At 58.4% G+C, this 14159-nt stretch overlaps 2 long non-coding RNA genes across 4 annotated transcripts in view; one reads left to right on the top strand and one right to left on the bottom strand.

The window, feature by feature from the left end:
• Positions 1–2097: 2097 nt before the first annotated feature.
• Positions 2098–13960, bottom strand: LOC143638016 (uncharacterized). Of its 3 annotated transcripts, none has more exons than XR_013154532.1 (4): positions 13372–13960; positions 12261–12529; positions 4750–4882; positions 2098–4062 (listed from the first exon to the last, which is right to left on the bottom strand). It is a non-coding gene; the product is annotated as an uncharacterized LOC143638016 (long non-coding RNA). The 3 variants fall into 3 exon arrangements; XR_013154530.1 differs by lacking the exon at positions 13372–13960 and adding an exon at positions 12653–12842; XR_013154531.1 differs by lacking the exons at positions 4750–4882; positions 13372–13960 and adding an exon at positions 12653–12842.
• The window catches only part of LOC143638015 (uncharacterized), an 8243-nt gene continuing 6179 nt past the window's right edge, over positions 12096–14159 (top strand). The window contains exon 1 of the long non-coding RNA XR_013154529.1: positions 12096–12283. This is a non-coding gene — a long non-coding RNA (uncharacterized LOC143638015). The remainder of the gene's footprint in view (positions 12284–14159) is intronic.

Here is a 14159-nt window from a genome sequence, read left to right as displayed (position 1 = left end):
ACCACCACTATCCACATGGTCATAAGAAAATCTGGTGAGTCCTGATCGTGACTTAGAACATGGTCCTGATGCTGGGGAGCACTTTAAGGGGAATCATAAAGACATGGGCCTGGTCTCCAGACTTCAATGAAGAAGCTGGAAATACACTTAGGGTAAGGCCACTGCTGTTCAAAATGAAGGTCCCAGGTGGTCAGTCTCAGAGATTAGGGAGGGAGGGTCAGAGAGGAAGAAGGGCAGTGGGCATGCTCTCTGGAGCAGAGAGGAGGAGCACAGCTGGGCTGAAGAGAAGCCTCGAGAGCTGGAGGGGAGCAATGTGAGCAGCGGAGTCAGGTCCGAGGGGAAGGCCTGGTTATGGGTTATGACTTGCTCCTATGAGCACAGAGAGTTTCATTAATGGAAAGGGCTGGAGCTTGGAGGACCCTGGGAGAGCATCTACCCAGCCCTTCATGTTGCAGGCGGGAATCCCCAGACCCAGAGGGACTACCTGTGTACTCCATGCCAGAGGTGACTGTGCTCCGTGCAGGGACATGCAACCCTGCCACTCCAGCCCTGGGGACAGTAGATGCTACCCTTCAGCTCTGTGCAGGTTGTAAACGGAGTGCAGCCACCCAGGTTCCACCTTGGAGCCATGGGGGTAGCCAATGGCTTTTCAGCACCAAAGATCGTGGACAGTTCCTTCCTTCTGCTCACAAGCCATGGGGGGTTGGGGGGGCGTTGCAAGCCATGGGCAGCTCCCCTCCACCCAGTTTCCCTTCAAGGGAGCCCTGGGAGGGGGCGAGGAGCAGTAGGGAGAGGGACTGGTGTGTTGACTTCTATTATCAGGGGACCCAGATGTAAAATGAATGCCTGTGATATTTATCCTTGTCATCGCTAATAATAAGTGGCCTGATTTGCCAAGCGGGGACAGATTCAAAGATGTCAATTAAGAAGAGAAAAAAGCCCAGCTGTATTTTATTTGTCTGTGGCACAGATGCTTGCTGGGGGGAAGGACCCCAGATCTTGAGACCTGGGTGCCCACCCCGCTCCTGCCCCACTTGACCTTCTTTCTACCTTACCCCGCATCCCCGCCCTCCCTCTCTGCTGCTTCTCCCTCCCTTTCTTCCCTGTGCTTTGGTCTTTTCCCCTTTTCTCATCCTGTCTTCTCTTTCTCTCCTCCACTTTCTCCCTCCCTTGCTCCGAGCTCACTGAATCATCTACCTGTTTTTGTCAGCTCTTTTTCAATGCTGCGTCCAAAACACCTGACAAGAGCAACTGTAGAGGAGGAAATGTTCATTTGGGGCTCACAGTTTCAGAGGTCCCCATCCAGAGACGGAAGACGCCAATTGCCCCGGGCCCGAGGTGAGGCAGGACATCATGGCAGAACAGCGCGGAGGAGGAGAGCGACTCAGGTCGCGACAATCGGGAAGCAGAGAGAGATTCCACTCAGCAGAAACGAAATGGGTATCCCAAAGGCACACCCCCAGTGACCCGCCCCATCCTGCCATACCCTAAGGCCTAAAGTTACCCCCGCCCCCCTCTTTGGAGGTTAAGTGTCCCCCAAAAGCTCACATGTGAGGCAATGCAAGAAGGTGCAGAGGAGTAATGACCGAGTTGTTAGGGTCTTAACCCAGTCGGCGAATTAATCCCTGATGGGATGAGCTGAGTGGTGACTAGAGGCAGGTGGGTGTGGCTGGAGGAAGGGGTTCATGGGGGCGTGGCTATGGGGTGTCTATCCCGCATCTGGAGCTGCAGTCTCCCTCTGCTTCTTGATCACCATGATGTGAGCGGCTTCCCTCCGCCACACACCCCGCCATGATGTCCAGCCTCACCTCCAGCCCCGAGAAATGGAGCCCCCCTTCTGTGAACTAAGCCCTCAAATACACTCTTCCTCCTCTGCAGTTGTTGTGGTCAGATCCTTAGTCACAGCAGCAGAAACCTGACTGAGACACCCAGGTGAAGGCTCTCCTAACCCAGTGAAATGTCACCTCGGGACCTTCTTGCTTTGGGGGGACACCTCATATTTAAACATTAACACAACCTTTTATTCTCATTCTAGGATGTATCAGCACCCCCCTTCACCTCCCCCACTACACCCCTCTCTCTCCCCCGCTGGGTCCCTGTCCTCTGCCCCTCTGGCTGCTCTGACCCTTGGATTCCCGCGCTGGCCTCCACCCATGATCTCTGTTCACAAGAGATTCCGAGTGTTAAATGGATGTGAAGGAAAACTGGAAAAGCCGCGAACCTGGAGGTTTTCACTTAAATCACAAGCTGAACCAATTTCGGAGAGGATTTTCTTGAAAAACAAAATAAGACCCTAGGGAATCTGCTTGACCAAGTCCCTGAATCTAATTAAAATTGGAAACCAACACCTGAATCTAAACAAGAACTTCTCAGTACTGCCTTTCCTGTCCCCAAACTAATCAGGTCTGAGCCCTGGGGTCCCCAGTGCAGGTCTTCCTCTCGCAGTGGAAGGATTCTAAATAGCACTAAGGATCCTCGGTCCTGCATCTGGGGACTCTCCAGTCAGGAAGTCATAGAAAAATGCCCCCAGGGTGGACACCAGCCCCACAGGGCCACCGTACTCAAGTTGGGTCCAGGAGGGATGTGGGGATTTGTCCATTTGGCACTTTCTGTGGGGCCAAGGGAGCTCAGAGAGGGTGACAACACATCTGCCTGGCGTTCTCCGCCCACAGGTATTGTGGGAAATCCTTAGCTTCTCCTGGCCTCATCCGCCTGGACGTCCCAAGCCGAGGGTGCACTCTTCCCTGTCCCACGGAATTTTCCTATTTCCTGAAAGGAAAGCCAGGGCCATGACTTTCTGCAAATAGTGAAATGGTTGAGTGGATTCTGGGATTCTGGGTTCAGAGCAGCCAGGGGAGTGGAGACCCCCTTGGCCCGTGGCCTCTCGGGCCCTTCATGGCTTCACATTGCAGAACCCCAAGACTGACTGTTGAGATGGGGTTGGGGCTCCGTCCAGTCCTGCTGGGGTCAAGGGCTCGACAGTGTGACCGTCCATAGTCAAAGAGGAAAGAAAGCCACGTGACCTCTGAGAACCTGCTGGTGTTGTCAACCTGGCCAGAGGTCACTTCCTGGGCCTCACCAGCTGGATACAGACAGGAAGCCTGTTAGCCACATCCTGAGAGGTCTCCCAGCATCTCAGAAGGTGGTCCCCCAGCATCTCAGAAGGTGGTCCCCCACCCATGGTGGTGCTTTTACCCCGACTCCTGTGTTAATGACTCCAACCCCGTCCTCTGCCCTCCTCCAGCCTCAGGAATCTGCCCTGCTGATGTCCCTAAGCGAGAACTTCAGGCACCCCCTAAAGACCAGGGCTCCCATGGTCCCCTTCTTCCTCTGCTCATCCTGATGAGGCACAATGACGTGGTCAGCTTCTCCGGCAGCCATGGTTACCCAGGCCCCTTGGCAGAGCCCGTGTATATAGGACTCAAGTCCCCTGGCCTAGTCCCAGCTCTCTGCCACTGGTGAGTCCAGTCAGCGGTGGTCTGTAGTTTCCAAAGCAGTTGCACACTCACGGCTGTTTGTCATGGTCTCATTTGACCCTCACGAGGCCCCAGGAGGAGACAGAGACAATGCGGTTTCATCTTCACTCTTCAGACGAGGAATCTAACTCCCTTTATAGCCCAAGTTAGAATCTGGACCATTTCCCAGTGGTCCCTTCTCTGCTCTGTGTCTTCAGAGCCTGTTTCCAGGACGGACTGAGGACCCCACAATAATGATCACAATGTCTGAAGCTGATCTCTGAGTTCTTGATAAGGGTCCTGGTTTGACTATGTCCTCAAAACTCAAAAGTCCATGTATCAGAAACTCGGTCCCTAGATTCATAGATCAGTGGTACTGGGGGCGGAGCCTTTGGGAGATTATCAGGATCAGATGAGGTCATCATAGTGGGGTCCTCACGATGGGACGGGTGGTTTCCCACGAGGGGGAGGACAGACTTGGATTGGTGTGCTCCCTCTGTCTCACCCTGTGATGCCGTCGGCCATGTTATGATGAAACAGGAAGAGCTGTGAGCCAAATAAACACCTATTCTTTATAAATCACCCAGTTTGCGGCATGCTATTTAAGCTGTAGAAAAGAGACCAAGACAGAGGGACAGGTGTCATACAAAAAAAAAATGATCATGCCGGGAGCAGTGGCACACGCCTGTCATCCCAGAGGCTCTGGAGGCTGAGGCAGGAGGATCGTGAGTTCAAAGCCAGCCTCAGCAAAGGTGAGGCACTAAGCAACTCAGTGAGACCCTGTCTCTAAATAAAACACAAAATAGGGCTAGGGATGTGGCTCAGTGCTCAAGCGCCCCTGTGTTCAACCCCCAGGACCAAAATAATAATAATAATCAGTGATTATTACAGCCAGTATTTATGTCCCCACAGATATATAAAGTCATTTGCTAATGGCTCAATTTTAGCTCACAAATCCTGGTGTGAATCTGTTCTCTAACTCTCACAGATGATCAAGCCACTGAAATTTTCTCTGGATTGGTTCGTGGGCAGCATTTCCTACAAACCTGTGTCTTGTTCCTCCCTTTTTTATGTATCACTGGAATAATAATAATGACCATAAACATTTATGCGCACATAATGTATTCAAGGCACTAAGCTAAGTACTTCACATGCATTATCTTGCTTATTGATCACAACGATCCCATCTCGGGGGTACTAACTCCTCCCCCCTTTCAAAGGGGAAGACTGAAGTTCAAGAATACTAAGGAACTTAACCAAGTTTAGCAGCAGCAGCCAGCACTTGAACTCAGACCTGTGTTTCTCCAAAGCTGGGGCTTAAAGGACCAGATTCCTCATGCCCTCCTGTCCTGAGGTGCAGCTCCTTGGCTAAGGCCTTGGCGATTCTTCCCTCCACCACAGACCCCGGGTTCTGTGCATCCCCAATCCTGGAAAGAACAACCTGGGTTGAACCCCCTGACTGTGGGTCCTGGGCAAATCACTTATTGTTTTCCCAACTGAACCTCAGTTCTTCCAACTGTAATGGGGGCTATCGTCACTCAACATGTCAACCACAAAGAGCCTGGCACCCTCCCCAGCCTCCCCACCGACAGCAACCCTGGATGAACTGTGGGAGGCGTGGGCACGTCGGGAGTTGCTCCCCTCTCGGCCCATTTCAGAGGTGTGCAGACTGAGGCCCAGAAGGCGTCCTTCCAAGGCCAGTCGGCCTCTGGGGACAGAACTGAAGTCTGAGCTCCTGGACTGTGTTCTTCCATTGTTCTGGGTGGCTTCTTGAAAGTCACTGTTGTTTGGCTAAAAATAGTTAAAATCCCTTCCCATGGTGGGTCCTGGGCTGGTTTCCTGAAGCTTCCCGGCCCACCACCCTGCCCCGGCGGGCCCTCCCACACATGAGGCCCACGCCTGGATGCCCCCTTCCTAGCCATCATCAGCAGAAACCTAGGCTCTCCCCGGGAAGGGTCTCCGGGGCTGCAAGGCTGAGGAGTAGAGAGTCCCGCCATCCCCACCCCACACCCTGACTCCTCCCAGCAGGAAGTCCAGACCTGGAGACCACAGGGGGACAGACACCCCCCACAGGCACACTCGTTCCACAGCCGTCTGCTGACCTGCAAAGACCTAAGCTCTGTGCTAGGCTTTGGGGACTCATGGCTAAACCAGTCACCCTCTGCACCCCAAGCTATTCAGGGTTTGGGGACAAGCCAACAAGCATAGAATGAGCTCTTTGGGGGAGACCCAGCACCCCTCAGCACACACAGGCGCTATGGGGCTGGGGACTGTGGGGGGCGGGGGTGGCACAGGCTAGTGAGACTCCTCCAGGACCCACCATCTGCCCACCATCTCCCCCAGAATCCTGAGTGCCACAGGGCCCGGCAGTGTACCCCAGGTCCCCTGGAGAAGGCCTGCGGTCGGATCGATCCGCAGAGGACAGCTCTGCTTGGCCAGGAGGGAGCAGGACAGCCTCCCCCTCCCCCAGCCCCTCCCCTCCCGGTCCTATTAATAACTTGTGATACCATTCGCTTTTGCTGTCACCAGCACTGACAACTCAGAAGCCCCCGAGAGCTGTCTGCAGAGACACAATAAACGAGAACTCTTAATTAACACCTCCCTTCACTAAGTAGATTAATGTCATGCCACGTGATGTCAGCCACGGTCCTTGCCCGTGACCCAGGCAGCTTGGGCGGAGGGCGGGCTTGGCTCGGTAGCCTCTGCAGGACGTCAGTGGGCAGCAAGGTCATGGGTGTGGGTGCCCGGGGCTGGCCTGGGGACAGGCCACCATCAGGAACTGCACGGTGGAGGCCCCGAGGGAGGTGGAGAGCCTGGGGACGCTCCCCAGCCCTGGCTCCGGCTCTGGGCGGCTTTGGGAAACCTGCTCCAGGCCTCCGTCTTCCTCTCTGCAAAGTGGGCGCCATCTCTTTTGATGCCTGTCCTCAGAGTGTGGGTAGGGTTAAGAGGTGCCGGAGAGGAAGGCGGTCTGCACACTGTAGAGTCCTGGGCACAGCTGAGAAGTGACAGCCCCGCCCTGCAGCGGGCAGAGTCACTGTCAGCTGGACAGGCCCCTCCTGCTCCCGCTTAGGACTCGCAGAGGCCCCTGGGCATCCCTGAGCTTCCTCAAGGACACCTGGGGATCAAGCAGGACACCTCCTTGACCATCAGCCTCAGGAAGCCCCAGTGTCCACCCGGTCAGCTGGCTGGTGCTTACAGCAGATGAGGCCGGGACAGCAGCGTCATTCTTGGTCACTCTCTTCCAAGGGAAATCATCCTGGGCCCAGGCTGAGCCTGGCCCTGACCGAAGGGAGCCTCAGACCCAGCCCTGGCCCAGCCCTGGCCACCCTCTTCACTCAGGAGCCAGAGGGACCCCCAGCCATTGCCCCACACCCACCCACTCTGGTGCTCCTCAGTTCCAGGTGACACCATGTGCCAGGACTTGCCTGGCAGAGAGACCCTGCTTCCCCAGGGATTCACACTGCGGGCACTTTCCACCAAGGGGAGCACCCACTGCCCCCTCAACAGATAGGTGTGATTAGCCATGCTTCCCAGTTAATGCCATTCCCAGGGATCTGCACACAGAGACCAGAGACATCTAGTAACTCACCAAGGGCCACACAGCAAGGACTGAGACAGCCACTGAGAGATTCCCCTGTTTCCCTCTTGCCAGGGAAACATTCACTGCCCTGGTTTTCCTTCCTCACTTTCTGGGGCTGGGGCAGTGGCAGTTCCGAATTCATTTCATTCATCCACTGAGTCACTCAACAAACATTCATGAAGCACCCACTTCATGCCAGGCACATGGGGGTCCATAATTGGCAAAACAGACTTGGCCCCCCTCTCCTGGGACTCAAGGCCTGGCAAAGACAGCTTGTCCCCTATCACCTGCAGCAGATGTTTCACAGTGGCTACCTCACCTCCTCCCCAACACACACACACACACACACACACACACACACGCACAGAGGCTGGCAGAGCTGGGTCACACCTGAACAGAGCTGCAATGGACGGCGGTGGGGCCAGATCTCTGTGTCTATCTGTGATTCTACAGGAAAGGGGCCGTCGTCGGCTGTGGGAACACAGAGTGCTTCTTTAATAACCGGGTCCTCGCGGGCAGGCGATGAGCAATGATGTCATCATGTCCCCAAGCACGTGGCTGACCCACAGTGACCCGGCCCAGAGCCTGCATCTCTGCAGCTGTGGATGGCTGGGGACAGAACAGGGGCCAGGCAGCAGCAGAACTGCCCTCCAGCCCTGGCCCAGGGGTCAGCAGGCCGTCCGGCCTCGCCTTGGCTTCCTGATACTGCGGGTGCTTCACCCCGTCCAGCCCTCCAGATTCCCAGGGGCCTCCTCAACCCTTGATGGAGGACTTCCAAGCAGAATCTGGACCCTCCACCCAGGGGCCGCCAGGAGTCTGGAAGTCAGGAGGCCTCAGATCTAAGCTTCAGCCTCTGCTGGGCACGGGCAGCCGGGTGACCTTGGGTGAGCTCCTGACCCCAGGCCCTTAAGAAATGAGGCTGCCCACAGTGTCCTGTTCTAGTGGGCTTCCCACTACTGGGACCAAAGACCTGACAAGAACAACTTTAGAGGAGGCAAAGGTTATTTGGGGCTCATCGTTTCAGGGGCTCAGTCTGCAGACAGCCAGCTCCGTTCCTTGGGGCCCGAGGTGAGGCTGGGCATTTGGTCCAAGGTCACGGCAGAGGACAGTGGCTCAGGACATCACACCAGGAAGCAGAGAGAGACCCTCCTCACTACACACCCCAAGGCGCACCCCCGCCTCCTCCAGCCACGCCTGCCTGCCTTCGCTGCCCCTGCTCCGTCCCTATCTGGGTACCGAGGCTCTGGCTGGGCTGACCCTCCCCTAGCCACCACCTCACCTCTCAGCCTCTGGCAGGGTCCCACACGTGAGCTCATATCACCTTCCCACATCGCGTGTCCCTGCACCGTCCCTGGGCTGGGCTCAGGCTGCAGACCCAGCCAGTGCCCAGCCAGGTCCCCCACCTCCGTCCCCTCCCAGAGCCAGCTCTCCAGCCTCCCACACCAGAGCCCAGCGGCTCGGCCCCCAGGTTCCTTTTCTTAAATCCTCCATGGTCTCCTCAGGTGGCCTTCTGGCTTCTGATGAGTGTCCTAAAGGACAGACCACACTGTGCCCAAGGTAGACACGTGCGACTGCTCTGAGCCTACCTGGGCCAGCCACACGTCCTGGTTCCCAGTGAGCCCCATGCTGTGGCCACCCCGAGTCCTGGCCTGAGTCCACACTTCTCTGGGCTTTCAATTAGGGGGCCTTGGGGAAAGCGAACCCAAAGACTGAGCCAACGCGGGGTGTCACTCTCCCTTCACTCTTTCCCCGGAACCCCCTCCCCGGAGGCTCCTGAGCCTCCTGAGTGCCACAGAGGGGACGGTAATGTCACAGTCCTAACAAGCATTCCCTCTGCAGGGCTTCTGTATTGGAAGCTGGGACCACTGACCTGAATTCAGCCAAAGGAATGACTTTCTAATGGTGGAATCCTGGACACGGGCATCTTGGCAGCAGGACGATTCGGGGATGGGAGCCTTCTTAGTGCCCCTCCGATTTTACCTCTGGGCTGACACACTCCCCGTTGGGGAGTAAGATTTTTCCTACACAGAGACAATGGATCTGGAAGCGGGTCACCAGCCCTACCAGCCCCGGGCACGCACTGGGACCCGCAGCCTGCTTTTCAACAGCAGGGTTTAGCAGAGCAGCCAGGACAGCTGTCGCTTTAAGAATAACTCCCGAGCCTGAGAAGCGACAGTGGAGGGGATTGATTTTTGGGTCCTCCTGGAGACTGGGATCCAAAATCAATCTGGCAATTACCAGGCAAGGTGTGAAGTGGCCGCGGGTCCCCCCCCACCCCCACCCCCACCCAGGTGCCACACACACACTGTGGGGCCCTGGCAGCTCCTGAGGACTCAGCCAGCCTGGCCTCTCCGGCCCTTGTCACCTGGGCAGGCTCAGGAGAGCTGGGCTCTGCAGCAGGAGGCCCGTCCCCTGGGCCCCGGGGCAGCGGGCGTTTCTGAAGCATGGAGGGGCTCCTGGGGAACTCAGCTCCTGAGGTCCAGACAGTGGGTGCAGAGACCGTCCATCCTCGTCCTCCACCCACCCTGCTGCCCAGGCCTGGTGAATGGGCAACTGGAACACTCAAGCTCAGCACCACATGCCCCGTGAGCCCCCACCCCACCCTGCCACCCACATCTGGGAAGACAGTGGCTCCAGAGGAGAGGGAGGGGGTTCCAGAGAAGGAAGGGCTGTCCCCAGAGAAGGGACCTGGCTTGAAGAGCTCAGGAGGAGGAGGGCCCAGTTTTTCATTTCTGCCCCTCTCCTGTGCTGTGTGAGGCTGGATGATTTCCCTGCCCTCTCTGGGCCTCGGGTCCTAGCTATAACATGGGATTGAGACTGGAAGATCCGACGAAGTGGGTGAGACAGGACAGGGGACACTCAGGACCTGAACCATGACACACGTAGGGTTTTCCAAAGCACATGTGGGCTCTGACAAACTCAGCCTCTAGGGCCCCCAGCAGAGGCAGGGACATCCTTAGCCAGGGCCCCAGCAAATAAGGACTCATCTGGGATCTTGAACCCTCGCTCCTGGCTCAGCCTCTTCCCTTCCCTCTGGCCTGGCTGGGGTGGGGGCCACTCCCTGGAGGGCTCAGCTCAACCCTGAGCCGCCACACTCCAGGACCCAGGGCCACGGCGGTGAGGGACACTCCTTTGGGCCCAGAGCAGGACGGTCGGGCCTTGAGATTCCTCCCCAGGGCTCCCAGGCCCCTCCTGCAGCCGGAGCAGGGGCCTGAGGTCCAGGTGCAGGGGGGAGCTCAGTGGTGGAGCGCTGGCCTAGCAGGCTCCATCCCAGCACCACACACACACACACACACACACACACACACACACAGTCCACACCTGTCCAGCACAGGCCCTCCGCCACCTCCTTTGATCCGAGACAGATTCTCCGACACCCAACACACGACCAGCGTGCGGCACCTCTGGCTGAGAGACAGGGCCTTCCTCTTCCTCGGGGACCTGGAGGCTCAGGTCTGAGAGAGCTCTGACTCCTGTCCCCTCCCCCTCCCCCTCCCCCTCCGCCACCCTCCCGCCTAGCCAAGCACAGGGTCCCTCTAGCACCGCCAGCTGTGCCCTTGGCCAGCAGCATGCAGGTCTACTGGCAGAATGGACCTGTCCATCCGCCATCCGTCCACTCCACACGCCCTCTGCCCAGTATCAGACCAGAAAGAAATCCAGCAGAGCCTCTGTCCCCAGGAAGCCCAGGCCACGGAAAGAACCCTGTGGACAAGGCCACCTGGCCTGGGCCAGAGGAGGAGAGGGTCCCAAGGCCCCCAGCCACCAGCCCATACTCCTCCCCAAAGGTCAAGAGTGAAGGTCACCAGTCCCCCAGGGAATGACGCAGGCAGCCCCTATTCCCACCATTCCAGGGACCTCAGAGTGGCCAAGCAGAAGGACCTCGGTGGTCATCTCAGAAAAGCCCCCTGTGCAGGCCACCGGGGCCCTGAGATGGTGTGTCCATCTCCATGCCAAGCGGGTGGCTGGCCCCCAATGCCCAGAGCAGAACTGGGTGTGGACTCTGAGCCACTGGAGAAGGCCTCCTGGAGAGGGGGACACTGGGTCCTTGGGGAGGACCCCAGAGGCACAAAGCAGAAAAGTGGTACGGAGAAGAGGGTCCTGGGTGCAGAGCAGGGAGCAGGATGAGTCAGTGCGCAGGGCCTGAGGGTGGCCGACTAAAGCGCTGACGTGTGGACAGCCCTCCAGGCACAGGCAGGACACGGTCACCCCGGCTGCTGCCACCAGCCTTGCATTGGCCAACTCCTGTCTGCCCTGCATGGCATGCAGGGGTCACCTGAGACCGGCTGATCTGCATCTCTTCCTTGTTCTCTAGGAGGCCGGTTGATAGCCACCTTCACAATCTCCGTTATCTCTTCAGTGCCCACATTTCTTTCCCTCGTTTTTCTTGCTCAGAGACAGTTTTTTTAAAAATGAGTCCCTGAGCTCAGCCCTTCCCAGCCTCGTTAATTTTGTGCCCCACCTCATCTGTTCCAAGGACCTCCTTCCCCCCGCCTGCCGCCGCCTTCCTCCCAACAGCTATATCCGGATTTCGGCTCGTCCTCGGTGACCTTGTGTGCCACTTAGAGTCCTGCGGGTGCTTTCTCTGCCAAGGAACGCTGGACGCCGGGGAACCACAGAGGTCATCTGCTCCTCACCCGCGACACTGGAGGCCCTTCCAGCATCCCCTGCCCAAGGTGAGCCGGCCTGGAGCCCGATCCTCCAAGGACAGGCTGCTGGCTGTCCACAGGGCAGCGGGTGTCACTGCACGGCTGCCCAGAGTGGCGCTAACCTGAGCCTCCCGTGCTCCTCTGACATCGTCCCCCTGTGACTTTCAGGATCCGGTCCACCGTCCCCACCATCAGCCGGGACCAGGACCCATTCACTCCCTGGGACTCCTTCGGGCCAGCTGCCCCTTGGGTGCTCTGAATGTCCAGGACATGTGACCGTGGCCCTCCACCCTTTCTTGTGTTCCTGCTGGGGGTGACACAATCACCCTGATATCTCCAGCAGCCACCCGGGGACAGTGGTGACTTCTTCCTCGTTTAAGCAGGAAGTTGCCCCCCCCCACCCCCCCCCCACCCCCCCCCCCGCCACCTCTGGAGCCAGCGCTGCCTGCAGGGATCCCCTGGAGCAGGTGGGACTCCTCTGCCCAGGACAGACCTCAGACACGGACACCAGCACGGTCCCTCCCCATCGGACGTCCTCCACCAGCCTGCCCCCTGGCCACCCCTCCGAGGGACACTCACAGCGTGTCAGCATCTGTCCAAGGGTAAGTCCCTCGGGCCACGCTCTGAGCACGGCAGGACAGATGTCCCTGTTAGTGAGGCTCCCACTTGTGCCGGACCTTTGGCAGCAGCTGCTCCCGCTTGGGCTCTTGAGAAGCCAGTGGGAGTCCCAGGTAGATTCTGCACGAATGTCCTACAGGCCATGCTTGAGCCATGGCCATTCGTCCTGGATGGCAGGCCACATTCTTTCTGCTGAATCCGGTGTCTGGGTTTTACCCCGGTGTCTCGCCCTGCGGAAGGAAACCTGTTGGGGCTTCTCTTGGTTGGGCTGTCCCTCCCAGCCTGGTGACACAGCCAGACCCCACCTTCAGAGGCCACCCCACTCCTCGAAGGCAGGACTTCCCACATCTCACCCTCAGTCAGCTCCACGTATCCTGCGCTCTCTCTGACCCACCCCCTGGCTTCAAAGTCCCCAGGCTACATTTCAGCATCCCTCAGCTGTGGATGGAACATTCTCCATGCCTTGAAATCCTGCTCTTCCCTCATCTCCAGCTTCAGCTCCCCACTTCTGGGGGCCAGGCACAACTCCCCCAGGTACTGCCATGTCCCTCAGAGTGCCAGCCAAGTCCTGTCCCCTAGCTGCAATGGCCCTGCCCATATCCACACGTGACCCTGCGCAGACAGCTTGGGGCCCCGGGGCTCTGCAAGGTGGGCAGTAGACCAACAAGCAGGGCACTTGAGGGTGTGGAGTGCAGGTATGGATAGAACCAGAAGTCAGGGGGGCAGAGGGTGGAGGTGGTAAGATCACCAGAGAGCAAAGGCAGGGAGCTGCCTGGCTCCTGGCTTTCCTCCTGCTCTGCCTTTATCTCCAGGCCACGGGGAGGAAGCTCTGGCCTTCGTGAGGACCACGCCCCATGCCCCAGACAGATGGAAACCCCCTCCTGCAGGTCCCTCTGCAACTTTGTCACACCAGGCCCTGCAGCCAGAACCTCAGGTGCCTCGGTGCTTCCAGGGGGCTTCTTAGCGCTGAGCAGCACGTGTCCCTCCCTGGGAACAGAGACCAGAGCCTGGCAGCCCCAGAACACTAGAGAGGAGAATTCCGAGGTTCAGAGAGGACACTCGCACGGCTCACCCTGGCTCTGGGGCCCATCAGGATCACCGACTATGGCCCAGAATTCAGCCTCCTGTCCCCAGGAGCCTCTCTTTCCCCAAGGACAATCAGGAGTCCTGGCCAGCTGAGGCCCTTTGGCTAAAGATCTCTCAGAGGGGTTGAGGCAAGGAAAAGGCTGAAAAGTGTGGCCCGGAGAGAAGCCATTGTTGACAGGAGGAAACTGAGGCCCGGGGAGGAGGCCCAGGTGGAGGCGCCGGTCGGCAGGCCCCCTCGCCCATCTCCTGACGGAGGCCGCAGCTCCTGGCTCCGCAGCCTCTCTGGGCGATCGGGTTTCCTTGCTGGTTTCCGCACGACCTTGGGCCAGTCACCTTCTCTCTCCCCACCTCACTTCCTCCTGCATTTTAAAGAGGCCTCCAGCTCAGCCTCGGCCTGTGGGCCCATGAGAGCTGAGCCACTGCCCGGAACCCGGCTGTGGGAGGGGGAGCAGGGCCGGGTGACCCTTCAGGACAGAGTCCCCCTGGCGCCCAGCAGGGCTGGCCTGAGGGAGGCCAGAGCTGTTAACTCAGGACTCCTCACAGACAGAAGGGCCCTGCCCGCTGCTCCCCGCGTCTCTGTGTCCCGCCCAAGCCAGTCTGTCCAGCAACTTTCCATCCTGACGTAGCCCTGTCCTTGTCCTCCGTGGTCGTTCTGAGAGTGGGACAAAGGCGCACGTGTGCATGAAGGTGTGTGTGGCCGGATGCTGGCTGGCACCAGCTCACACAGGGGCGGGGCAGTGAGCCACGAGGGATGGGCATGCCGCTCAGGGCGTG

The sequence above is a fragment of the Callospermophilus lateralis genome, chromosome 15 (genome assembly GCF_048772815.1).
Source record: "Callospermophilus lateralis isolate mCalLat2 chromosome 15, mCalLat2.hap1, whole genome shotgun sequence".
Taxonomy (NCBI): Eukaryota; Metazoa; Chordata; class Mammalia; order Rodentia; family Sciuridae; genus Callospermophilus; species Callospermophilus lateralis.
This window is presented reverse-complemented; position numbering and strand designations above follow the sequence as displayed.